Below are 25,957 nucleotides of genomic sequence, written 5' to 3'. Positions count from 1 at the left end.
TTTTGCTACATGTGTCACAGGAAGTAGTACATAAAGTGATAAACTTCATTTCCAAATTGAGCTAAATGGATAACTGTTCATAAAGTAGAAATGAAGAAATGAAAACAAAAAGTGTTTCAATAATTTCAAAGTTCTATATAGGGATTAAAATAGCTTCAAGATTACTAGACCATCTGTACTATTAATAAATTAAAGTATTGCTTTAGCAGCACAAGCTGAGTGTCCTAGTTTCTTGTTATGCATATTTCCATCATATTATTGCTTTAAATATCAAAAGGTAAAGTCACTGTTGTCATACATGATCATTGGGCTGTTCTCTCATTAGACAGAGATGACTGCTTGTAGTTGAACCTGAAGGCTACCATGCCTCAGGCGAGGTGAGATTGAGAAGGAAAGTCTTTCATGGTGACCTCAGCTGGTGAGGAAATTGAACGCACTCTGTTTGCGTTACTCTGCATCAGAGATCAGCTGCAGAACTAACTGATCTGACCGACCCCTCACCCCAGTAAATGCTGTTCTTTAAATAATATGACTTAGCTGGCACCACAGGTAAACGGGTGATGAAGAAGGCATTTGGCACGCTTGCCTTCATTGATCAGAGCATTGGGTATAGGAGATGGAATGTCATGTCACAATCAAACAGGATGTTGGTGAGGCCACTTTTGGAAGACTGGTCGCCCTGATATAGGAAGGATATTATTCAAATAGAAAAGTGCAGAAAAGATTTACAAGGCTGTTACTGGGCCCACAGGGTTTGTGTTAAAGGGGCAGCAGGATAGTTGGGACTTCTTTCCCTAGAGCGTAGAATGTTGTGGGCTGAACTTATAGAGATTAATAAAATCTTGAGAGGTGTAGATAAAGTGAATAGCAAAGGTAAGGCAACTGAAAACTGAAGGGTATAGCTTTAAGGTGAGGGGGAAAAATTTAAAAGGGACCTGAGAGGCATTTTTTTCCCACAAAGGATGGTACATATATAGAAGGAGCTACCAGTGGAAGTGAGAGATGCAGGTACAGTTGCAATACTTAGAAGACATTTGAACAGGCTCATACATAGGAAAGATCTAAACAGATTTTGACCAATTGGGACTAGTTTATTTTGGAAAATCTGGCTGGCATGGATGAGTTAGACCAAAGGCTCTGTTTCCATGCTGTATGATTCTATGACTCTATACCTAAGTATTACGTGGCTATAGTACCTTGGAGAAAGTGAGAGCTGCAGATGCTGGAGAGTCAGAGTCAAAATGTGTAGTGCTGGAAAAGCACGACAGGCCAGGCTGCATCTGAGGAGCATGAGAGTTGATGTTTCAGGAATAAGCCTACCTTGGATTAAGTTTTTTAACCCTCAGTCTTCAAAGCAGGTTGTGTTATGGTACATTTGTTCTTGAGATCTTGTAGTTCCTAGGAGAAAGTGAGGACTGCAGATGCTGGAGATCAGAACTAAAAAATATGTTCCTGAAGAAGGGCTTATGCCCAAAACGTTGATTCTCCTGCTCGTTTGATGCTGCCTGACCAGCTGCGCTTTTCCAGCAACACATTTTTATGATCTTGTAGTTCCTGTCTCATGCATTGGCACCAGATTTGAAGTTCAGTGATATACCACTTCAGAGTCTTCGAGCCAAGGACAGGTCTTCACACTGTGTTGCTTGAGGCACAACTTTGAGGGCATGTTCCAAAGGAAAGGGAAATTTCCCACATCAATGGCAGGGAGCTGGAGGTCTTTGTGGACAGAATGATGGAGATTATGGCCATCTATTTTCCAGCTGACTGGCAAAGGAGACCAGACCAGTAGACTCAGCCAGCATGAACACAAATTGCTGAGTCAGAGTTGTGTCCTCAGTGAAGCAGGACCCCCAACCGTGCAAGATGATGTTCAATATTCTGCTGCATTCTGCAGGTGAACTGCTAACATCTTTCTGCTCCCCTGCGAGCACAAGGCCATCACTCACTCTGATGCAGCCATCACACATGCATCTCACTGAAGCTCAGGGACCAGAATATTCAATGTTGCGTGCATCATTTCAACTCCATGTCTTCCTAAACTATAAACCATTCTTGCACTTCCTGGGACACCTCATCACCTCTCCTGCTTATGCATCACCATGCACTTCTCTTCTGTTCACTTCCATTTTTCTATAATTGGAGGAAAACCTATCCCATCCCCTGAACTGAGTCTCAGCAGCACTCTGACTGACCCGATGCAAATCAACCCCTGGAACGCATTTGTCCATTGACCGTTGACCAATTCTTGAACTGTAAGGGTATGGATCTCCAGACTAGAAGCTTGGCTGACCATGACCAACCACCACGATCAGATAAACCCCTTACTGACTGTGGCATAACTCCGTGACGGAACATAGAGCCTCTTCACTCCATTAAGGACTGCTCCCCCTAGACTTTCACACACGACAAGTTGCTTATTTTTCTTCCATTCTTACCACATTTTCCCATATTGTTTGTTCATGCTGCAGCAGAGAGCATCCACCCATGGCTTTTATTTCTCCTCAAATTCCTTGCTTCTAACTCAAAAACAATTAAGGGATTCTTGACTTGATGTATGGATTGTCTTTGCATGGAATGTCTTATTTCTTGCAAAGTCAAGCTACTGTCCAGGCAGTGAATGGGAATATCTTAAGGTGTTAGTTAGACTGCATTTTGGTAGGCAACTAAGGGCAGGACTAATATACTTAATGGTAAGGTCCTGGGGAGTATTGCTGAACAAAGAGACCTGGGGGTGCAGGTTCATAGTTCCTTGAAAGCAGAGTTAGAGGTAGACAGGACAGTGAAAAAAGCATTTGGTACGCTTGGCTTAATTGGTCAGTGCATTGAGCATAGAAGTTAGGAAGTCATGTTGCATCCTGTACTGGACATTGGTTAGACCACTTTTGGAATACAGAATTCAATTCTGGTCTTTCTGCTTTAGGAAAGATGGGTGAAATCTGAAAAGGTTCAGAAAAGATTTACAAGGATGTTGCTGGGGTTGGAGGGCATCTGCTATAGGGAGAGTTGAATAAGCTGGAGCTATTTTCCCTGGAATATAAGAAGCTGAAAGGTGACCTTATAGAAGTTTATAAAATCATGAAGGGTATGGATAAGGTGAATAGTCAAGGTCTTTACCACAGAATAGGGGAATCCAATACTAGAGGACATGGGGGGAAGATTTAAAAGAGACCAGTGGATAACTTTTTCGCACAGAGGGAGGTGCATGTAAGGAATGAACTGCCAGTGGTGATGGTCGAGATTGGTGCAAATACAACATTTAAAAGGCGTCTGAATGGGTAAACGAATAGGAAGGGTTTAAAAGGATCTGGGCCAAATGCTGGCAAATGAGACTAGATTAGTTTAGAATATCTTTTCATGGGTAGATGGAATTCTTTAAAGGTTTCTTCATTCGAATACCCTATTATTTAAATAGCAAAAAAAAGTTATTCTATTCAAATATTGGTTTATTATTTTAAATATTACAGATCTTCCAGTGAAAACCCAAATACTTGTTCCTGAAATGTCTTGAAGTTGGAGTTTACAACAGTGATAGGTGCAAGCTAAACATTTTCCATGCAATAGCTTTTAAATATTGAGGAGTTGTGAATTATTTGAATGGAATTTTCTTCTTCCTTTTAAAACACAGAGAGTCTGTTTCATATGCCTTCTTGGCCCTAAAGTTATTCTGCGAGATATTTACATATAGATGTTAGTATTGACGTTAATTTGTGTATATAAAATGCCTCTGGAAAACAGCCAAGAGAAAATTTAAAAAACCAATTGTTTAATGGTTGACTGTTAATACTCTATGTTATAATTTAAGGCTGTTATTTCTTAATTTACAACAGAATTCAGCATTGTTTGAGACTGTCCTGCAACATATTAGCAATTTTAAGAGCTCTATATGAATCTTAACATTGGTATTTTGTGATATTGTTTTTTTAAACATGCTAATAAACGAGAGAAACTAAGGTAGTTCTCTGAGTTCAATATTTATATGTAGGTTTGTCCTGTGGTTTTATGTCCCTGTGTAAGAGTTTGGGTTCAAGATAGAATGTTCAAGTAAAAAGTGAGGTCTGCAGATGCTGGAGATCAAAGCTGAAAATGTGTTGCTGGTTAAAGCACAGCAGGTTAGGCAGCATCCAAGGAACAGGAAATTCGACGTTTCGGGCCAGAGTCCTTCATCAGGAATGAGGAGAGGGTGCCAGGCAGGCTGATAAAAGGTAGGGAGGAGGGACTTGGGGGGGGGGGGGGGGGGGGCGATGGAGATGTGATAGGTGGAAGGAGGTCAAGGTGAGGGTGATAGGCCGGAGTGGGGTGGGGGCGGAGAGGTCAGGAAGAGGATTGCAGGTTAGGAGGGCGGTGCTGAGTTCAAGGGAATTGACTGAAACAAGGTGGGGGGAGGGGAAATGAGGAAACTGGAGAAATCGGCAGGCTAAGATAAAAGGTAGGGAGGAGGGACAGCAGGCTAAGATAAAAGGTAGGGAGGAGGCTTCAGGGAACACCTCTGGGACGCTTGAACCAACCAACCCAACCACCCCGTGGCTCAACACTTTAACTCTCCCTCCCACTCCACTGAAGATATGCAGGTCCTTGGACTCCTCCATCGCCAGAACATAACAACACGACAGTTGGAGGAAGAGCGCCTCATCTTCCGCCTGGGAACCCTCCAGCCACAAGGGATGAACTCAGATTTCTCCAGTTTCCTCATTTCCCCTCCCCCCCACCTTGTCTCAGTCGATTCCCTTGAACTCAGCACCGCCCTCCTAACCTGCAATCCTCTTCCTAACCTCTCCGCCCCCACCCCACTCCAGCCTATCACCCTCACCTTGACCTCCTTCCACCTATCACATCTCCATCGCCCCTCCCCCAAGTCCCTCCTCCCTACCTTTTATCTTAGCCTGCCTGGCACCCTCTCCTCATTCCTGATGAAGGGCTCTGGCCCGAAACGTTGAATTTCCTGTTCCTTGGATGCTGCCTAACCTGCTGTGCTTTAACCAGCAACACATTTTCAGTTCAAGATAGAATGGCCAAGGAGGAGGCAAGGTCAAGAATTGTTTTCAGGTTGTGCTTCTTTATAGCACTATTTATTGCATGTCATGCAATACTACAATATATACCATTCATGTGAGGCACTAACCTTATTCTTACATTGTTAAAATAACTCTTATCACCTAATGCTATGCTATGTTACATGCATCTCTGCATGTGTTTGACTCTTCCTACCTCTAACTAACTCCTCTCACAATGTGATCCAAAACTGCATGCAATCATCAACAGGGTAAAAAGCAAGATTAATTAATTTGTTAATTATGTTGTTCATTGAAGGCAATTCCAAATTTGTTTTTTAAAACTTAAAGAGATGAGGGAAGATTAAGGAAGGTAAGGAGTTTCAAATTTCTAAATTTTAGGGAAACAATTATTTGAAACAGGGTATTCCGCTAGATTTTAACTGATTTTTGCCTTTGTTAAACTCACAGCTGGAAGTATTTTCTATAGCTCTTCATTTGATTACACCATTATTTACATCTGTCTTGTTCCCTCCCCCCCCCCTTTCTCTTTAATCACAATTGACCATTGATTACAGCAAACAATCAGAATGTTTAAACAATAGCATGAGGTGTGCAAGATTAAGAAATCAGAAAACAGCATTCCGATGGAGTGTTGCCAATGGTTTCAAAACACCACAGTAACTAAGGGCAGTTTAGTACAGAATTCACGATGCCCATTCTGTTTTGGTATGTGTAGTTTATTTCAAACACATTAACTTATTAGCAGTTCCACTAAACAGCACATTCAATGTCTGCACTGTGCACGCAACGAGAAACATCATTTTGCCTCAAGCATTCACACTTGTGAAAGATAGCGACACAGTCAATCGTTATCATTTGGATCATATGCAAGTTATTGGCCACTCGTTGGTTTTATTTTATGATATCATGTCAGAGCTTCACAAAAGTAAATTCTCATCTGACCTGTGTCCTCTCCTGAGCATGTCCTTATACAGGATAACAATATTACTAGTCCTCTTGCAAGTCTCATCTTGTGTGTGAACATAGAATTTCTATCGGAATTTAGATTTAAATATATACATTGGAATCTAGAATCAAACAACTTTGCAACAGGAATCTGACTAATATACTTCTGGGTCCTAATGCCTGCTTGCTGAAATATGATTGGTCCAAGGGAAAAATAAACCAACATCTAATATTCTAACAACGAAATTAGATGGTGGAGAGCATTGGTTTGTTGCATGAATTGATACCTAATGGTTTACATTCAAATTTTATTTGGACACTTGGAACAAGTTCCTTGATGTTAGCTGACTTGGTGAATGAAGGCAGAAATGGGGTGCTTACTCATATGGTAGGCATGCAAAGTTGAGAAAATGCAGATTAAGCTTTAATGATGGGCCTAAATGCATTAGAAAATTTTCACATACTAGTGGAAGAGACTCCAACTGCAAAAGCGAATGATCCTTTAATAGCAATTCTGAAAGATTTTGGAGGTGCAAGTAGTGAGTCTTGCATAAGTATTTGGATTTTATTCTGAAGTACCAGATAGGAGATAGCTAGTCTTGTCACATAGGTGGTCTTCTATATGAAGCTTCCTTAGATATATGACTTGTATGGATGAGGTGCAACTGAAAGACAATTTGGCACTTTTGGCCATGCATTCATTGGAGTGTAGATCAATTGATCTACAAGCTAAATCTATGTAGAGTGAAAAAAATTCCAAGGAAAGAGTTTCTGTAAAGCACTGCTATCTCACAGCGCCAGTGATCCGGGTTCAATTCCCGCTTCAGGTAACTGTCTGGAGTTTGCACATTCTCCTCGTGTCTGCATAGGTTTCCCTCGGGTGCTCCGGTTTCCTCCCACAGTCCAAAAATGTGCAGGTTAGGTGAATTGGCCGAGTTAACTTGCCCATAGTGTTAGGTGCATTAGTCAGGGGGGAATGGGTCTGGGGGGTTACTCTTCGGAGGATCGTTGTGGACTTGTTGGGCCAAAGGGCCTGTATTCACACTGTGTGGTATCTAATCTAATCTTAAAGTGGAAAGCAATGTAGAAGTGAAACCATTGCTGAAATAACAACTCAATACAATCAGCTGAGACTTTTCTGATCATGATGGTCCACATTTTTCTTAGTTATTGGGTGACTCCTTTCTTGCATTTTAAGAAATAATTTTCTTTCCAATCTTGATACAATTTGAAATTGGTTTAAACGCAAAAGTTTCAGTTGGTGAGTAGGGTGGCAAATGCGATGTTAGCATTCATTTCAAGAGGGCCGGTAAATCAGAACAGCAGTATACTGCTGAGACTGATGAGGCTCTGGTCAGACTGCGTTTGGAATATTGTGAGCAGTTTAGGGCCCTGTATCTAAAAAAAATGTGCAGGTGTTTGAGGGGGTCCAGAGGAATTTTACGAGAATGATCCTTGATGTGGAGGAGCCGATGTTGGCCTACGGTGGACAAAGTTAAAAATCACATAACACCAGGTTATAGTTCAACGGGTTTATTTAGAAGCACTAGTTTTTGGAGCGCTGCTCCTTCATCAGCTATCTGAGGAAGGAGCAGCGCTCTGGAAGCTAGTGCTTCCAAATAAACCTGTTGGACCATAACCTGGTGATGTGTGATTGAGAATGATCCTGGGGATGAAGGGCTTGTCATATGAGGAACGGTTGAGGACTCTGGGTCTGTATTTGATGGAGTTTAGAAGGTTGAGGGGTATCTGATTGAAACGTACAAGATACTGTGAGGCCTGAATAGAATGGACATGGAGAAGATGTTTCCACTAGTACGAGAAACTGGGACCCTGCACCTCAGTGTGAAGTGGCGATCCTTTAGAACTTAGATAAGAAGGAACTTCTTCAGCCGGAGGGTGGTGAGTCTGTGGAACTCATTGCCGCAGAGGACTGTGGAGGCCCAGGTATTGAGTACATTTAAGACCGTGATGGATAGGTTCTTGACTTGTAAGAGGATTAAGAGTAACGGGGAGAAGGCAGGTGAATATGGTTGAGAAACGTATCAGCCATGATCAAATGGTGGAACAGACTCAATGGCTGAATACTGTAATTCTGCTCTGATATCTTATGGTCCTATTGTCTAAAGGTGTCCAATGTTATAATATCATTCTTTTAATGACTGAACTCATTTGTGTTTTTGATACATTCTTAGCATACTTGCTATTAGACCACATAGAAACTAAATGTTAAAGGATAATTCCTTTGAAGGTGAACTCCCAGACTTGTAAATCAATATTAATCAATTCAAAAATAAACCTCTGCCATTATGCAGCAGCATCCAGCTTAGCAGGGAAATTTGTACTTTCAGAAAAGCAATCATGTACAAAACCTTTTAGGTATGCAATAAGCACACCAGTATTTTTATTTCAGAAACAAGGATGATATTATGGTCCATAATGGGGCTCATACAGAATTTAAGGAATGGAATGCAATGTGGAAAATCATCAGGCATTCATGAAAGACAGCCACTCTAAGACAAAGTCAATGCTGTGTGGATGATTGTGATAAGTGCCTGAGAGGAAGAGGTGTAGATCTTGTTACTAGAATTATGAACTGGCTCCTGATAAAAAAAAGATGTAGAGATGAAATCCACTTTAAAAATTAAATCTGCTTGCTGAACTAATTTCCCAACCTGACCTGAATATCTGGAATCCATTTAATTTCAGAAGATTCTCACTGTGATATTTCCTTCAGAGCAATTGTTACATTAAAAGAGACAAGAATTTCTATGTATACATTTTAAACATCTAACAGTCCTATACTGAACTATTATAATCAAAAAACGTGGGTGGGGTTGGGACCCGGATAGAAATCAAAATTTAAAAATCTGTGCCATTACCCCAATCAGCCAATAGATGAAGGACAAGGAATGGCTAATCAGGGCTACCTAGCTTGAGATGGATTTAAATAGATTTTTGAGTCTGGCAGCTTGTGATTTAACCTGCTTTGCGGTGGGAAGCCACACATCATAGATTTCAGGAAGGCCCAAAAAATATTTGAATAGTGAAAGAGGGAGCTCTAAAACAAGAGTGAAGAGGACAGGCAGAAAGAGGAGCCCTGCTGGGCAAGATCGCAAACAATGTGAAAATGAAGACAAACTGATCAGTTGTCATAGATCTCTTCCATTATTGGAAGTTTTGAAATAAATTATCACTTTGTACTATTTAATTATGAGTGATTCCTTCTCATAAATTCTCGAAGCATCTTGCCATGTTTCACTACTTTAAAGTAACTGCATAAATAAAGTGAGCTGTTGTGCAGAAATGTAATGTATTGTTGATTTGTTTTCGATTTGCTAGTTCTTGCTTTGAAGTACATAAACCTCTGGCCAGAATTTTCCTCTCTCTGAAGGAGCAAGAGAGGTGGGAAGAAGAAGAAATATTTGGGCATGTTTGCCCTGGCTAGATACTCAGCCCCCTCTTCCTACTTTATCAGTTACGGTCTGGGCAAGAAGATCTGTTGGGCATTTTTTCAACGTGTCAGTAACTAAGGTACTCACATGATCAATTACTGGACAATATAAAGGCTCCAGTTTGCCACTTCCTTGATAACCTGATGTCTGAACAGACAAGAAAGATAGTTGTTTTCTGATTGAGTAACTGGACTGTCAGATTTTGGATTCTGAGCTCCAATTGCTCTAATCTGGGGGTATTTGGAAGCATGGATGAGGCAGTAACCTCTGAAAGCCAACTCCTGACTTTGCCCCAAGCCTCACCCCACCCACTCCCCCTTCTCAACAACACCAAATCTATGACACCAAGAAAATAATTTATCTTCTCTCTGCTGGGTCAGCCCAATGTGTAGGCCTCAAAGCAGATATTGCTGGCGCAGGACACCAGTGTTAAGATCTATAATAGGCTGAGAAGCTCAACAAAAATTGATGGTTTGGTCTTAACAAGATGATTGGCAGCATGCCCCAACCCCTCCTCCGCATTCACTCCCCCCACTCCCCCCCCCCCCCCCCCCCCTCACATCCCCACCCCAATCCCCCTCACCCCACCGGAGGACTTATTCATTGATGGGCCTAGGATTGTCATGGACGGATAACACACCCACCATATAGTGCCAGAAAGGAGTATCACTGCCCCACAAGAGAGGAAGAAAAGGACAACCAGTTCCCATTCCTAGACGTGATAGTTCAGAGAACACTTAATGGAGAATTCACCACAAAGGTATACAGGAAAGCAACACACACAGACCAAGTCCTAAACTATGAAAGCAACCACCCCAACACACACAAAAGAAGGTGCATGAAGACACTATTCAAAAGGGCCACAACACACTGCAGTACACCAGAACTGCAAAAAGAAGAAGATGAACACCTATACAATGTATTCGCCAAAAACGGATATCCACGCAATTTCATCAACAGATGCCGAAGGGAAAGTCAACGGAATGAGGACATGCCGCAACCCAAAGGACTAGCCACACTACCATACATCAAGAGCATTTCCGAACTGACAGCCAGACTACTGCGACCACTAGGACACATAACAGCACACAAACCAACAGCCACTCTCAGGGTAAAAAATGAGGTCTGCAGATGCTGGAGATCACAGTTGAAAATGTGTTGCTGGTTAAAGCACAGCAGGTCAGGCAGCATCCAAGGAATAGGAAATTTGACGTTTCGGGCATAAGCCCTTCATCAGGAATGAGGAGAGAGTGCCAGGCAGGCTAAGATAAAAGGTAGGGAGGAAGGACTTGGGGGAGGGGCGATGGAGATGTGATAGGTGGAAGGAGGTCAAGGTGAGGGTGATAGGCCGGAGTGGGGTGGGGGCGGAGAGGTTAGGAAGACGATTGCAGGTTGGGAGGGCGGTGCTGAGTTGAGGGAACCGACTGAGACAAGGTGGCCCCCCAACCTGCAATCTTCTTCCTAACCTCTCCGCCCCCACCCCACTCCGGCCTATCACCCTCACCTTGACCTCCTTCCACCTATCACATCTCCATCGCCCCTCCCCCAAGTCCCTCCTCCCTACCTTTTATCTTAGCCTGCCTGGCACTCTCTCCTCATTCCTGATGAAGGGCTTATGCCCGAGACGTCGAATTTCCTATTCCTTGGATGCTGCCTGACCTGCTGTGCTTTAACCACCAACACATTTTCAACAGCCACTCTCAGACAACAACTCGCCAGAACGAAGGACCCAATACCCAGCATGAGCAAAACCAATGTAGTGTACAAAATCCCATGCAAGGACTGCACAAAACACTACATAGGACAAACAGGAAGACAGCTAACGTGCCGCATTCATGAACATCAACTAGCCACGAAACAACACAACCAGCTATCCTTAGTAGCCACACACGCAGATGACAAACAACATGAATTCGACTGGGACAACACTACTATTATAGGACAAGCCAAACAGAGAACAGCCAGGGAATTCCTAGAGGCATGGCGCTCATCCACAGATTCAATCAATAAGCACATCGACCTGAACCCAATATACCGACCACTGCAGCGGACAGCTGGAACTGACAACCAGAAGTGGCAGATTCAATACACTACAAATGCCAGAGGAAAGATCACAGAAGTGCTTCACACTGAGAATGTCACCTAGACAGGGGACGAAATGTCTGCAACACAAATTCCCAGCTCGGCGAACAGAACCACAACAAGAAGCACCTGAGCTACAAATCTTCTCACAAACTTTCTGTTTGCCTTAGTCACCCTCTGTTTCTATCTCAGCATCTGGCCTCACCTGCAGCTTTGAGACTGAAAACACAAAGAGTTCACAGTATTATGGATTAGTTAATTATTCATTGGCTTTTTGGGTGCAGTTTGCTCAATCTACTTTTTTTATTATTTATGACTTGGATATTTCTACTCAGAGTGCTTCATAGAGTCAGCGAAATGTCAGCTGCTGCACTGTATTCTTCATAAATTTCACTGCTAGCAAAATAAATAGACCTTTAAACTAGAACTCTGAAAGGAAAAGTTAAATGACTATAACAAGTCATACTTTTCAAGTAAATTAAACAGTGCCTGTTCTAATAGTTTGTCAAATCTCTTTATACATATGCAAATTGTAAGAAATTGAGATATAGTTAAGGCAGTTTTATTTTTGCATAATCCCAAATATTACCATTTTTCTCATTTAATATATTTTAACAACCAGTAGAGGGAGGCATTGATTTAAAGTAAAATGTTACATCCCATCCATTAAAGCATCATATCTTCTCAAATAATCATGGAATACATCTAATTAGATTGCAATATAAAAATGCTCCCATTAACAAGTTTCAGGCCTATTTTCTACTTCAATCATCTTTCTTATATAGTGAGGTCACAGACAGCCAGGTATGTCCTAAGTATATGAATAGCGATGGAAATGGGACATTTATCTCATTTGCATTGAACTCAATTGCTTAATTAATTTCAATATTCAAAACTGTTCTAGCTGAGTCCCATTGACGAGAAAACATGCGTCCAGGAGAAGTGGTGAATGTAAATGTGCACCCTCCCAAGCACTGTGAATATTTCATTCTATAACCTTTTCAACGTCTATGAATGAGATAACTTCGGAATGTTGAAAGAGCTTCAAGTATGATATTTACTGCCTCGCCTTTTGCTGACAGGTGAATAATTGAATGATTAGCATTTCTCATACTATGAATCAGGTCTCAAAGTCTGAACAGAAAATTATCTTCATTATACACTTAACAGAAACAAGCTTTTACATAATAAATATAGTAGCAACACTTAAGAGTAGTATTTTTCTTATATATATTTGGTTAAATAATGCGGGTGAAGGCAAAAAGCAGTGTTGTGACTATCAGCTGTTTTAATTGTCTGAGAATAAAATTGGACAGAGACAAGTCAATCAATAAGTAGGAATTCACATTTTGATCTTCGACCTGCCTGCAAGAATTCGACCTGAGAGCTTTTTAACTGCGACAGTTTTCTAAACTGGAAAATATATTGTTTGAATCCTGGATTTATAATACGTCTATATTGATAACATAGAATTCTAATGGTCTGTTGGGTAGCATCCCTGCCTTATTCAGAAGATCTAGGTTCAAGCCTCAGGCAGGATTTGATGGCCATGGTACTGAATTCAGAAAGTGGCCAAATGGGTTAAATATCAAATCTGCCAAATCTCCCACTAACACACCAAAGATATAAGGGAAGATTAGGTGACATTCTTGGTCAGCAATGTGATAGAAATAACATTGAAGTCTTTACAATTACCATCCATGGTTCCAGCTGACACCCTGCACATGAAAGTGAATGTTGCTGCAATAATTTAGAGAACTTGCCTGGCAGTTCAAGAGTGACACCATTCAGTTGCTTGGAGACAGCCTGTGCTGAGTTCAAAAGAGCAGGGGAAAGAAAGGAAATAATAACAATACTGAAAAATTCATTGGTTGGTATTGAACTATTAGGGACTGTCTTTCAATTGCTATATATTAGAAAAAAAACATTTATTGAAAAAAATAGCTATAATTGAATTCAACTGAGGAACATCAGGAATAAGGGAAAGTCAGAACTAATATAAAGTACTACAAGTAATCCAAAGTAAGGTTAATGAACAGGTATGCAAATTTAGGATATAAAACCAAAGTTTGGTCAAGTTGAATTTGCAACCTGTAATATGTGGGAAGGCATGGTTCCTATCTGTGCCTCAGACAACCACAAATGCAGCAAGGTTTGCTAGCTCAGAAACTTGAGTTCAGGGCTGCAGAGCTTGAGCACTATCTGGAGTCATTGCGGCAATTCCAAAAAAATAAGAGCTACATGAAAAGATGTGATCGCACCACAACATAAGTGTATGCGAACAGGAAGAGACTGGTGACCTCCACATAGGCAAAGGGAATCAAACAGGTACACAGGCTTTTGCTGGGATCTCATTGATGAAATGTTTTTTCTATTTTTGAACTTGAAATGTGCTGTTTCTTCAGGAGAGTGCTGTCAGAGCTATGCTTATGGCATCATGAACAGCTTGGCTGTGCAGGAGGGAAGGAATAAGCAAGGAGGGCAATATTGAGAGAAGAGTTGTTAGTCAAGGGAACAAACAGGAATCTCTATGGCTGTGGACATCACTCCAGATGGTATTGTGCCTCCCAGATGCCAGAATCAAAGATATCACAGAGATGCTACAGGACATTCTTCAGGGAGAATATGAATAGCTAGAAGTTATGCCCCTAATTAGTACCAATGATTTAGGTATCACAGGGGATGTGGCCCTTTAATGAGAGTTCAGAGAGCTTGATTAAGAATTGACAAGATGAACATCAAATGCAGTAATCTCCAGGTTATTCCCATGTGCAGTTTACAAGTGAGTTCAGAAATAAAAGCAATAAACAGATGAATGTGTGACTGCAAGTATGGTGAAAGCAAAAAGACTTTAGACTCCTAGGACACTGGGACTGACTCTAGGGAAGGTATCACCTACACAAGCCAGACTGGTTGCTCCTGAACAAAGCTGGGACTGACTGCCTTGTAGTGTGTTTTTTTGCTAATGACATTGGAAGGACTTTAAGCGATTTTGGCAAGGAGATGGGAACCAAGATGAAAGAGGAATACCAGAGTGCAAACATACTTAGAGACAAATATTGAAAATTTGCACATAAATTAGTGAAGTTGGAATAAGGAGAAAGAAATGAAGTCTAAATCAGTGCTTCTGTGCATATTTATGAATGCAGAGAGGATAGTAAAGTAAACTGGGGAATTACCGGCACAGATTTCAATGTGGAAATATGATCTTGTGATAATAAAAGAGACTTTGCTCAGGGAAAGCCAAAATTGTGTGTTAACTATACCTTGGTACAAGATGTTCAGAAAAAGTATGAAAAAAAAGGAAGGTGGTGGTGTTATTGCCCAACTAGAGTATTGTAGTGCTGTAAAAAGGGAATATCCCAGACAGTTCGAGGATAGAATCAATTTGGCTTGAGCTAAGGAACAAAATGGATGTAATCACATTTCTCAGTGTTGACTATGGACCACTAACTAATGGAAATGATGTAGAGGAATTGATTTGTTTCAGTTACAATAGAGGTTATTAACTATCCAAAGTAACTGGGAGAGTGATAGTGTAAAGGATTGAAAATGGCAAACGTTTCCAGACTGAGTTCAGGGAAATTTTCAACAATGAAAGTTGTCACTGTAGCCATACCAGTTCATAAGGTTGCTCTCTCATTAGGTGGTGGTTTAACCCTAACCTTTATTGCCTCAGGCAAGGGAAGAGGTTGAGAAGGAGATTGCTTCACTGTTGGACCTGATTCTTGGAAGTGAGGTAGTTGAACTAAATCAAGTGCCAGTGGGAAACATTTAGGAGACAGTGATCACTGTATTGTAAGGTTTAGGATGATGATTGGAAAGGGCAATGGGAAACCCGGTATAAGAATAACCAACTGAGGGAGGGCAGACCTCAATGTGGCAAGGATGGAGCTGGGCCAGATTGACTGAAACAAAAGAAGTTGAGCACAATAAAGGTTTATTCCCTCATAAGAGGAAGGTAAGGCAAATATATCCAGAGCTTCTTGGATTTTAAAGGAGATAGAAAGTAAGATAAAAAAAAATTGTTTGTAGCAGGGGTCAGGTAGAAAGTACAATTGAAAACCAAGCTAAACACAACATGTTTGGAAGGAAAGTGGAACAATAAATAAGAGAAGCGAGGACAGACTATGAGAAAAAAATGGCAACTATCATAAAAGGAAATCCCAAAGACCTTTATTGGCACATAAATAGTAGAGATGGTGGTAAAAGGACCAGAGTGTCAATTAGAGACCATAAAGGGAATTTAAACATGGAGGCAAAGGGCATGGCTGAGTTACTAAATTAATTGTTTGTATTTGCTTTTACTGAGGAGGTCACTGCAACCTATCCCATGATGACAGAGGAGAAAACAATCCCTAAAGTTGACAAGACACAAAGACCGGATATGATTCATCTAAAGATATTGAAGGAAGTGAGAATTCTAAATGGACGTGCAATTGACGTAGTGGATAGATAGGTGTAAGCTAAAATTCAATGTGGAGAAATGTGGGATGATACATTTTGGCAGAACAAGCATGGGAAACCGACATAAAACAAATCCAAGGGGTTGCAGGAGCAGAGATAACTGGATGCATAGATCTGTGAAGGAGGGGTGGAGAGAGCAGTAAATAAAACATACAGTGGGTGGACTTTATTAAGACATAGGAGTACAAGAGCAGTGAGGTTATGCTGCACTTATACAAAATATTTGTAAAATCACATATGGAATATTATGCGCAGTTCTGGACATCACACTATAGGAAGGATGTAAACACATTGGGTAGGGTGCAAAAGAAATGTACATGAATGATCCCAAGAATGAGAAACTTCAGTAATGAAAATTGATTGGAGAGGTTTGCCTTAGAGAGTACATGGCCAAGAGGACAGTTGATTGAGAATTGCAAAATCATGAGAGATAAACAGGAAAGAAAACATTTCCATTGGTAAAAGGATTGAGAATGAAAAGGCACAGATGAAATATGAGAAGAAATCTTTCACATGACAAGTGATTTGAATCTGGAGTGCACTGCCTGGAAGTGTGGTGGAGGAAGATTGAATGGGATGTTAAAGGATGAAATGATTGAGGTATTTAAGCTTCAAAGAAATGAAAGGATAGATAGAAACTATTTATTTTGCTTAGGGATTCCATAACAAGGGAGGAACCTCAAAATTAGAGCCAGGCTATTCAGGAGTGATGTTAGGAAACATGAAAAATGTATGGAAATTTGGAATTCCCACCCCAAATGTTCAGAGGCAAGGCCAATGAAAAATGTCAAAACACAAGTCGATACGTTTTTTTCAAACAAAGACATTGAGGGATATTGAACTAAGCAATTTAAGCACAGTTGTTGGACAAATCAGCCTAAATGTAACTGAATGGAGGAATATGTTTAAAGGGTTAAATGGCCTATGCCTGTCCATAAATTACAAGAGACAGTGTCTTTCTTTAATTCTGGATAATATTGGACTTTGTTGGTATGGTTTGAAGCCATGCAGTGATACTTAGATCCCCAAAATGTGTCATGTTGATCAATGATGGTTGATGAGCTAGTTGAAACTGCAAATAAGGTGCTGCAATCAGCCTCAATGTTCAGGAGGAGGAAATAAGCTAATGGGCTTTCTGTTCCTGATTACTGTTCAGCAACCCCAGAAGTGCATGTCTTCAAATGACAACTGAGGTCAGGGTTTAAATTGGCAGTGAAATGCTACCTTAGTGTTAAATCAAGATTTAGACGAGCATACTGGAAACTTAGGCAAAATTATCAGGGATGAACCATTAGTAAAGATGGCAGTCACTAGACAGATTGTTGGTGAATCTGTGGTAAAAATAGCCATCTCCTTATTGATGTTTGAATACAGATAGCTGAAACAAAGATGGGACTAGTGAAGCCAAGATATATTGCATTATCGCTTTCCTCTGCGTTAGTTCATTGAACACAGATAGTGACAGGCTATTCCATCCTTCATTGGTTTCTTTGACATGCCCCAATGTGCAGAAGTAGAAGTGATAACAATTATGGCTGAATGCTTGGCCTGTTCTGAACTTTGGTGGGCTGAGTACACAGCTGATGGTTGCACTTGTCAAGTTTTGTATAAAAATCAATAATCTAGACTGTCTCCCAGATTAAAAATAGCCTGGTTCTTTTCAGAAGGCAATAATCAGTGTATAAAAAGCTTAAAATTATAAATTATTTTGATACATGTATTGCATGTATCATCCTATAATGGTTCAAAACTTATGTATCACCATGGATCATTTTTATGTGGTGATCTGTAACTTGGGGAATCCTAATTATTTATAGAATTAATTGCATTCAATTAATCTGAGTATTTCATCTTATGCAGTTCTGCATATTGAAGAATGTTGTTGTAAATTATCTCCATGAGGTGACAAATTTGCACAAAAGATTGCATTTGTAAGTTTAATTAAAAATATAAAATACTATATAACAAAATAACATTTCCACATTCCACTTAGCCTGCTTTGAACAGAACGACTTCAGCAGAAAGGAATGGATTCCACTCTGATGATTCCTATGTGACAATTAATTAACTCTGCTTCATGATTAGCTGAAATTTAGTCTGCTTTTGCAAAGGGGAATAGTAGTACTGGTAGTGCTGGTGGTGATGCCCTTATTTGGAAGCATTCTTTATCATAGAGCCTTTATTTGGAACAATAGGATGGAAATTGTTAAGTTCATCGCAACGAGGAGTAGACCATTAGAGTGCCAAGAATTCCTGGAACTTCAACCTGTTTTTTTTTTCATTTCAAAATGAAAATTCTCACCTCTATGTTCCTAGATAATGGATCTGTGTGATGACAGAGTTAGGTTCAGCAGTAACATTGTGTTTTTGATTCGAAAAGCTGGAGTTTCAGCATTCACTTCAGGATCCAAACTAAGTTGAGGCTTTAATGTGCATTGTCAGAGGTACTAATTTGTGACCGAGATTTTAGAATTGATATCTAATTTGCCAGTTCTGATGGGTATTAAAGATCCCATTGAAATATTTGAAGGGCAGTGAATTTCTCTTAGCAATTTTATATGCAATGAGCATAATCAAAAGAAGCAAATCATCCATTCCCCTTACTGCTATTGAGAAAGCTTTGCTGTGTATTTGTTGACATGACAATGATTCCACTTAAACAAGTAAGCCATTATTTCTTTGAAGAGTCTTGAGAATGAAAAGGTAATAACCCTTTTTAAAAAATATAAACCAAAAATCTGTCTACAACATTTAGAATCATTAATCTTACAGGACAGAGACAGGCCTTTAAGTCCAAACTGGTCCAAGCCGACCAAAATGTCTGTCCACTCTAACCCCATTTCCCTGCACTTGGCCCATATCCTTGTCATCATTTCCTATCCATGTATTTGTCCAAATGCCTTTAAAATGTTGTTGATGTACCCACCTCAACCACTTCTGCTGGCATCTCATTCCATTTGCATACCACCCCCTGTGTAAAAATGTTGTCCCTCAGGTTCTGCTAAATCTCCTGATGGCTTTGTTTGGTTTGAATTCTAAAGAAAGATAACTGGCCTCAAGATATTAACTCCGCTTTCTTTCCATGGCTGCTGGACCTGCTGCGTTTCTCTAGCAATTTCTATTGTTGTTTCAGCTCTGTTTAGTTAGCATGTGTTTTTGCTAAATATGCAGAAGATAAAAAATCCCCGAATTGTGTTTATTGCAACAAGTTTAGGGACTCTAGCAAGACAAGTTTTAGAATGTTATTTTATTTCTCACCTTCACAGACTAAACCCTGAGTAAACATAATATTGTAAGAGATTTCTAGTTATAACTAGTTCATAAGTCAACACTGAGTTATTTTATTGCCTTTTTTTATGTGCAGATTTGTAGTGATTGTTTACTTTTTTGAGCTTCACAAGGCTGGTTGACAGGTTTTTGTCCTTTTCTTGGAGCGGATTGTTCAGTTTAGCCTTCATTCTTTGTCAATGTTGATTGGAAGATTGTGTTCCATGTCTCTTGCACTTCACTCCACTGAAATCTGATTGGTTATGGAACAGACTCCGGTGGAATGAAGGACAGCAGAATGCATGGATTTCATCAATACATCACTAGGAAGTGCTGGATGGCATCCAGTCTTACACCATCAGTTAACTTCTTTCACTAGTATAACTTAGTCATATTCTCAGAAGCCACATATGCATGCATTATATTTCTACATAATAAAATATGGAATGTTAATAAAATGTTAGCTGTGTTTTCAAATGTATATTTCATGTATTTTAGGAAGGGTTAATTATCTTATCCTGTGCACTCATGCTTATGAGTGTCCAAACCTATTGGGCATTTTTAGTATGTTACCCTGTTTTGCTTCCAATTAAATTGACTTGGATTTACACATGTAAAACTATTTGTGCATTGTATCTTAAAGTCCAAATTGATAAATATTTGCATTGACAGTCATTTTTAACAGAGTGTTGCACATTTATTGTATATGGGTAAAAGTGCCATTATTTTAAAGTATTTTGAAATTTAAAACAGATTATCTCATTCTATTCATTATGCTAAACATAATTCTAAAACATGGTAATGTGCTACTCCTTGTTCCATTAGTTGATGCTGCGCTGTAAGCATATTGTCTTGCGTGAACTTGTTTTGCTTGGTATAATCCAAAACTATTTTACATCTGTGCACGACTCAAATGTTAAGTATATACTTCCTCCTCACTTTTCGTCCTTTTAGCCATTCTGTGGCTTCACAATCTTCATTGTGGTGAAGATTAGTGGGAAGCCAGTGAGTTGGGATGACTTTAAAAACCAGCAGAGGCCAACTAAAAACAAAATAAAGAGAGAGAAGATGAAATATGAGAGTAAGCTAGCCAGTAATATAAAAGAAGATTGCAAGAGATTAGAAGTCATGCAGGTTCAGTTGGCAGTTGGGAAGGCAAATGCAATGGTCGGATTCATTGCAAAAGGGCTAGAATACCAGAACATGGCTGTACTGCTGAGGCTTTATATGGCTCTGGTTCAACCACATTTGAAATATTGTGAGAAGTTTTGTGACCATATCTGAGGATGGATGTGCTAGTGTTGAAGGAGGTCCAAAGGAGACTTGCAAGAATTATCCTGAAGATGAAGGGCTTGTCAGATGAGAAGTGGTGGAGGACTTTGGGTTTGTATTTGATGAAGATTAGAAGGATGTGAGCAGATCTCATTGAAACATACAAAATACTGAGAGGCCTGGCTAGAATGGACATGGTTAAGATGTTTCCACTAATATGAGAGACTAAGAACTGAGGGTACAGCCTCAGAATGAAGGGATGACCATTTAGAACTGAGATGAGCAGGAATTTCTTTAGCCAGAGGCAGGTTTATCTATGGAACTCATTGTTGCATAAGGCTGTGGAAGCCAAGTCATTAAATGTATTTAAGATAGAGATAGATAGTTCCTTGATTACTCAGGGGATTAAGAGTAATGGGGAGAAGGCAAGAGAATGGGGTTGAGAAACATATCAGCCATGATCGAATGGCAGAGCAGACCTGTTGGCCGAATAACTTAATTATGCTCCAATGCCTTATGATCTTATGGGTTTCTGAGAAAGAAGGTGACACCATTAGAACTATTAGATTTCTTCACAAATTTCATCTGTGTTCCTGATCTGACTATACAGCAGAACAAAACCAAAACCCTTTCTCTAAAATGGAATCAAAACATTTTTTGAAATTGATGAGGTCTCACAAATGTCTGATAGGAAGTAATTGGAAGAGAAAACATTGAGATAGGTTTTCCAGTTGTATTGTAACTTAAGTTTCTGGGTTTCTTACCAGTGTATCAGATGAATAAATGGTTTTAAATGGGCTAACCTATCCCAGTTAAATAACAGTGAACTTCAGTGCTTTTTTTTCAGCAAGATGGATAAGTTAATATTGTGCATAATAGAGTAGTGAAGAGGTTCCATCACATTATTAATAAATATCATCATAAGCCAATAATAGTCTTATTTAGTTTTTAAAAGTAATTTCATGCCTTTAGTTGTCAGAGTCTAGTCATACACATAGCTATTCAGTCTTTGAGTATGATGCAGGTCTTTACGTGGAATACCTCAAGTTACAGATTATATGATTGAACACATTCCAATCTCAGGTACCAGAGACTGGCACTTATAGCACAATCACTGTTGCTTGTTCCAATTCTTGGCACATCGTTCTAAAATAGAGAAAAAGAAAAAATAATGAAGAATTCACTAGTTTAAGATCACATTAAAACATTTCAGCACATGTTATGAGTTTGACGCTAATTTTCAAATTGTTTACAATACAGTTGTGCACAATACACAAAGGTAATTAAAGTCAAACTGTTAATTAGGGGCCAGAAGAATTAAAAGAAAATCTTAAATATGGTCAGAAACTTAAGAGAAGATTAATTGGATAGTCTCAACTGTGTGATTATTCATAGTTCAGCATGATTACTTAATGGAGTGTTCATGTCTTTGAAATGCTTTGAATATAGTTTAAGATGTAATGTGCTATGGACACTTCTAAATATTGTAGAACACAGAAGTATTATTTTTAAAGAAATAAGAATTATAAGTGAGTCAATTGTGAACTGTAAGAACATAAGGAATATTAATTTTATATGGATTTTGTTAAAATTGTTTGCAGTAGTGGGCATTACCTGGGGATTCACAATTGTGTTCGATAAAATAAAACAGACCAAAGATTTTGTTGTTTGGTGAGGAGGTGTATGTTTCTAATGTGATCTCTGTTTGTACAGGCCGATGACAGATTGATTTGTGTTTGTTTCCACACTACCTGACTAGCTGGACAATAAACACATAATTTGCTACAAATTGAAAGAATTGAATTAGAAAATGCAAAAATTAGACTTTTAAGAAAATATATCAATTGTATGTTGTTCTAGTTTCGCAATGTTTAGTTTTGTTAAATAATCATCATTTTAGCATTAGAAATTTTTATTAGTCATGTGTAGCTAAAATAATCCAGTACTGAAATGGTTAATGTGTTAAACTTGCATAAGTACCTCTTGCATATAAGCACCTACACAAATCAATTGAAAAGACAGTTTCCTCCCTTTGGGAAAAATCAACTGTCAGACCTTTGGGATAAAAATGCTCTGAAAGCAGATTTAGACTGAAGAGGTCCACACCTCTATCTGAGTACACCTGACAACTGCAAATTTTTCAGGCCATTTCAGACTTGTCTTACATACCTCCCTTTTGCAGGCTGCTACAGGCTCTAAAAAACAAATAGCCATTGTTCATTCCTAACCACATTCACTCTTTATTGACTGCATTGCTTTTGCAGTCCTACAACAATTTGAAAATGTTAAGCACATTAACCTTTTCATTGCTGGTGCTCTGAGTAAAAAATTAAAATGATTTCAGTTTTGGAGACAGATATTCTGCAAAGATTTCTTGTACCATCTTCTGATATCTGAAGTATGAGACAAATTAGCTTCTCTTTTTATGTCTTGGGTTTTACCTCTCAATCAGAATCAGTCTGATCAAATACAATTTTGTTGTAAAAGATCAGTGGCTAGAGGTGCTCTCTACATCTGTCTGAAGTTTCTGAGAGAATTATATTTGGACATCTCTTCCCAACCAAGTTTAAGTTTTATACATGGTTAACTACTAAAGGAATGCCAAGAATATTCTAGCCTATGAAAAGTGTAGGTTCATCAATAATTTATCAAGGCCTTTCAAAACTTTGACTTGATTCCAAAGCTATTAATAGACAGAAGCATTTTAAACATTTCAATTTGATTTATAGCCTGGTCATAAAATCATTTGTTTGGTAATTCTTCCCCTGGCATTCTTCTGAAATATAAACATTTACTTGATTTTAGACAGACTCTTAAATGCTGGAGGTATTTCTGCAGCTTGGAACATCAAACTTTTCTTTTAAAAATCCTTGTTTATATTTGAATGAAATTCTACAAAGATAATCCTTTTTAAAAAATCCTGTCTTTCTTCAAAGTCCTTTTTATTGAAATCTGAAACCATTCCTTTTAAAGCAAAGGATAAGGTTACAGTGTACCTCAAACAACATAATTAAATCTCTCACTTAAAAATAACCTGAGACAGGAAAGAAAAATGTTTACGTACTTTTTGCAAAAGCTTTTGAAAATATAGTTGTTTTGCCTTCCCAAACAGTTTAAGAAGGACATTTTACAAGAGCTTGGAATGCTTTTTGAGGACATCGCCACAGTAAGTAGCTACATGACATCCGGCATGCAGGCATTGCCAAGAAACAGATTCTATTTGGTGAATCCTTCACATGGTGAAGTCATTCTGAACTGAAGTAAGCCACCCCAAGAGAATGCAAGTGAAATCAAATTGTTCAACTTGGTGAGAGAAAGAAACCGATGGTTAAGTCAACCCAAGACACGTTCCGTACCTTCAAGCAGCAAGTTGAGGAATGGCATGGAATATATATAAATATATATATATATAATTTATCTTCTTACTCAGAGAACAACACCTAATGTAATTAGACCTAAAACAGCAGGAAAGTAAAATGCCTGATAAGGAGTTAAGAAGTAGTACTGAATAGTTACTTTGTCTTAAAAGTTCATATTTCTGTATCTTGGAGAGAGCCATTTGCTGAACATTATACTTCTAACTCTGTCAAATTCCTGTTACCAGTAAATTGTTATAAAACTTGTGTCACTCACCAAATCTCCTCACATGTTGGTCACCAACCCAGGAACAAGCAGTTTGCCATTTTTCCAGTAAAAATGTTTAATGTTGCTGAGAAGTTTGTAAGACTGTATGAAGTGATAATTCACAAGGGAGAGCAAGTTTGACACAAGGGAGCGATAGAAACGTTTTCAAAGCGTTGAAAGAAAGAAGGAGAGAAATAGAAAATGAACAACATTTTCAAAAAAGGCATAAAGTTAAAAGATAGTTTGAGCAAGACAAACAAAAGAGGAAAGAAATGTGCATTGTGCAGCTAAAAGAAAAGTTAAGCAAGTGTAAAATCAAACAAAAGAAACTAAAGAGAGGCTTATCGAGGTAGCTTGAGATGAGGAACAACCATTTGAGATTTCATACTGAAATCCAACCCTTATCTACCTGTCTCAACATATGTGCTGTCAGACTGTCTGAGACAACAGTCCAATAAACAGCAATTCTTTTCTCTACTCCACCCCACCCCCACTTTGACTTGTAAAGGATGTTCTGCTTTAGGGGAAGTCTTTGCCTTCAGAAACTGACACCTGGCCTCGCCCAGGAAGACTTGACCAAAAAATATGCACTTACAGAATCTTTCCTATGATACTTGTTGAACATTTCTTTAAATAATGAAATGTGTGTAAAAGAATTGCATTACTTTCCTTTCCAAAGCAGTGGTGAGGTGTGAAAAAAAAGTAGCTGTAAGCATTGAAGCAGCTTTCCTAGTCTCTTCTGCACAAATGAATGCTAGAGCATTTTAAGACTGTGCTGTTCCATTAAATTATATCAATAGAGAGATATACAACTTACAGCCAGTGGACCAGATTTACCATCCAACCCTTGACACCCTGACATAAGCAGTTAAGTTGTAGTGAAACTTGCCTTTTTATTTGCTGATATTTCTGTTCTTAAGTTTTTATTATGTGAGCTGTTCATGCTGTTGCCTCACTTGTGACAAATCCTCAGAACACCAGGATCTGTTAAACAAAACAATTTGCAATACAGACAAAAACATGGGAGCCCATGACTTATTAAATGGCTCACTTCCATGTTGCACTTATGTCTTCCTGATCCTGTACTTTGTATGAATTCCACTTATTGATGAGATGCCCCCTGTACAAATTAGTTGCTCTGCAATCTTTTGCTACTTGTTCAAGAAAAGCAGGAATTCAGGTAACAAAATCTTTAAATATTGGTGTGAAATTTATAGCTTCTGCAGAATGGTCATGCAAATCTAGTTTAAAGATTAAACTATCGTTAAAGTAAAAGCAAATGCATGTGGTATAACCTGAAATAAGTACACATAGTACTGGAGAAACTCAACAGGTCTGGCAGCATCTGTGGAGAGGGAAAAAACTTCAACGTTTCAATTCAGTATGACTCTTCTTCAGAACTTTCTGAAGAAAAGTCAAACTGGACTCAAAATGTTGGCTCTGTTTCTCTCGCCACAGGTACAGCCAGATCTGTTGAGTTTCTCCAGTGTTGGCTGAATGTGTTTAACACTATTGTTTGTCATAGGACTTCACCAATACAGATTTCAGCTTTCTGTCTTCTGTTTTCGTACTGCAGAACCACTTCCAGAAGGATTTTACAACATGTGTGCTATGCTTATCTAGAGCTATAGTAAGTCAGATTCCGTACAATTAGAACAATCGGAAAACAACTACTTTTGGCCATGCATGAACGTTTTAAAGTTAGGACTTGAAACTTTATGTCTGACCTACAGACTCCCTGAACTGCCCAATGGGCAAATTGCAAGAATTGTGGCCTTTGCATCCTAAACTAATGTTTCTGTTGTCCTGGTAGTGAGGTGTGGTCTGGAAGGG

General features: G+C 39.1%; 1 protein-coding gene across 4 annotated transcripts in view; it reads right to left on the bottom strand.

Moving 5' to 3' along the window:
- The window catches only part of LOC132828176 (transmembrane and death domain protein 1-like), a 48,114-nt gene that overhangs the window by 8,815 nt on the left and 13,342 nt on the right, over positions 1 to 25,957 (bottom strand). For 2 of the 4 annotated variants that reach the window (XM_060845110.1, XM_060845109.1), the window contains exon 3: positions 21,542 to 21,646. The gene's annotated coding sequence lies outside the window, so the exon portion shown is untranslated. Of the gene's footprint in view, positions 1 to 19,903; positions 20,271 to 21,541; positions 21,647 to 24,133; positions 24,604 to 25,957 lie in introns of those variants that run through there. The other 2 variants (XR_009646082.1, XM_060845108.1) reach the window with 2 other exon arrangements.

The sequence above is a fragment of the Hemiscyllium ocellatum genome, chromosome 26 (genome assembly GCF_020745735.1).
Source record: "Hemiscyllium ocellatum isolate sHemOce1 chromosome 26, sHemOce1.pat.X.cur, whole genome shotgun sequence".
Classification (NCBI taxonomy): domain Eukaryota; kingdom Metazoa; phylum Chordata; class Chondrichthyes; order Orectolobiformes; family Hemiscylliidae; genus Hemiscyllium; species Hemiscyllium ocellatum.
Note: the sequence above shows the minus strand (reverse complement) of the source record. Positions and strands in the feature narration are given on the sequence as shown.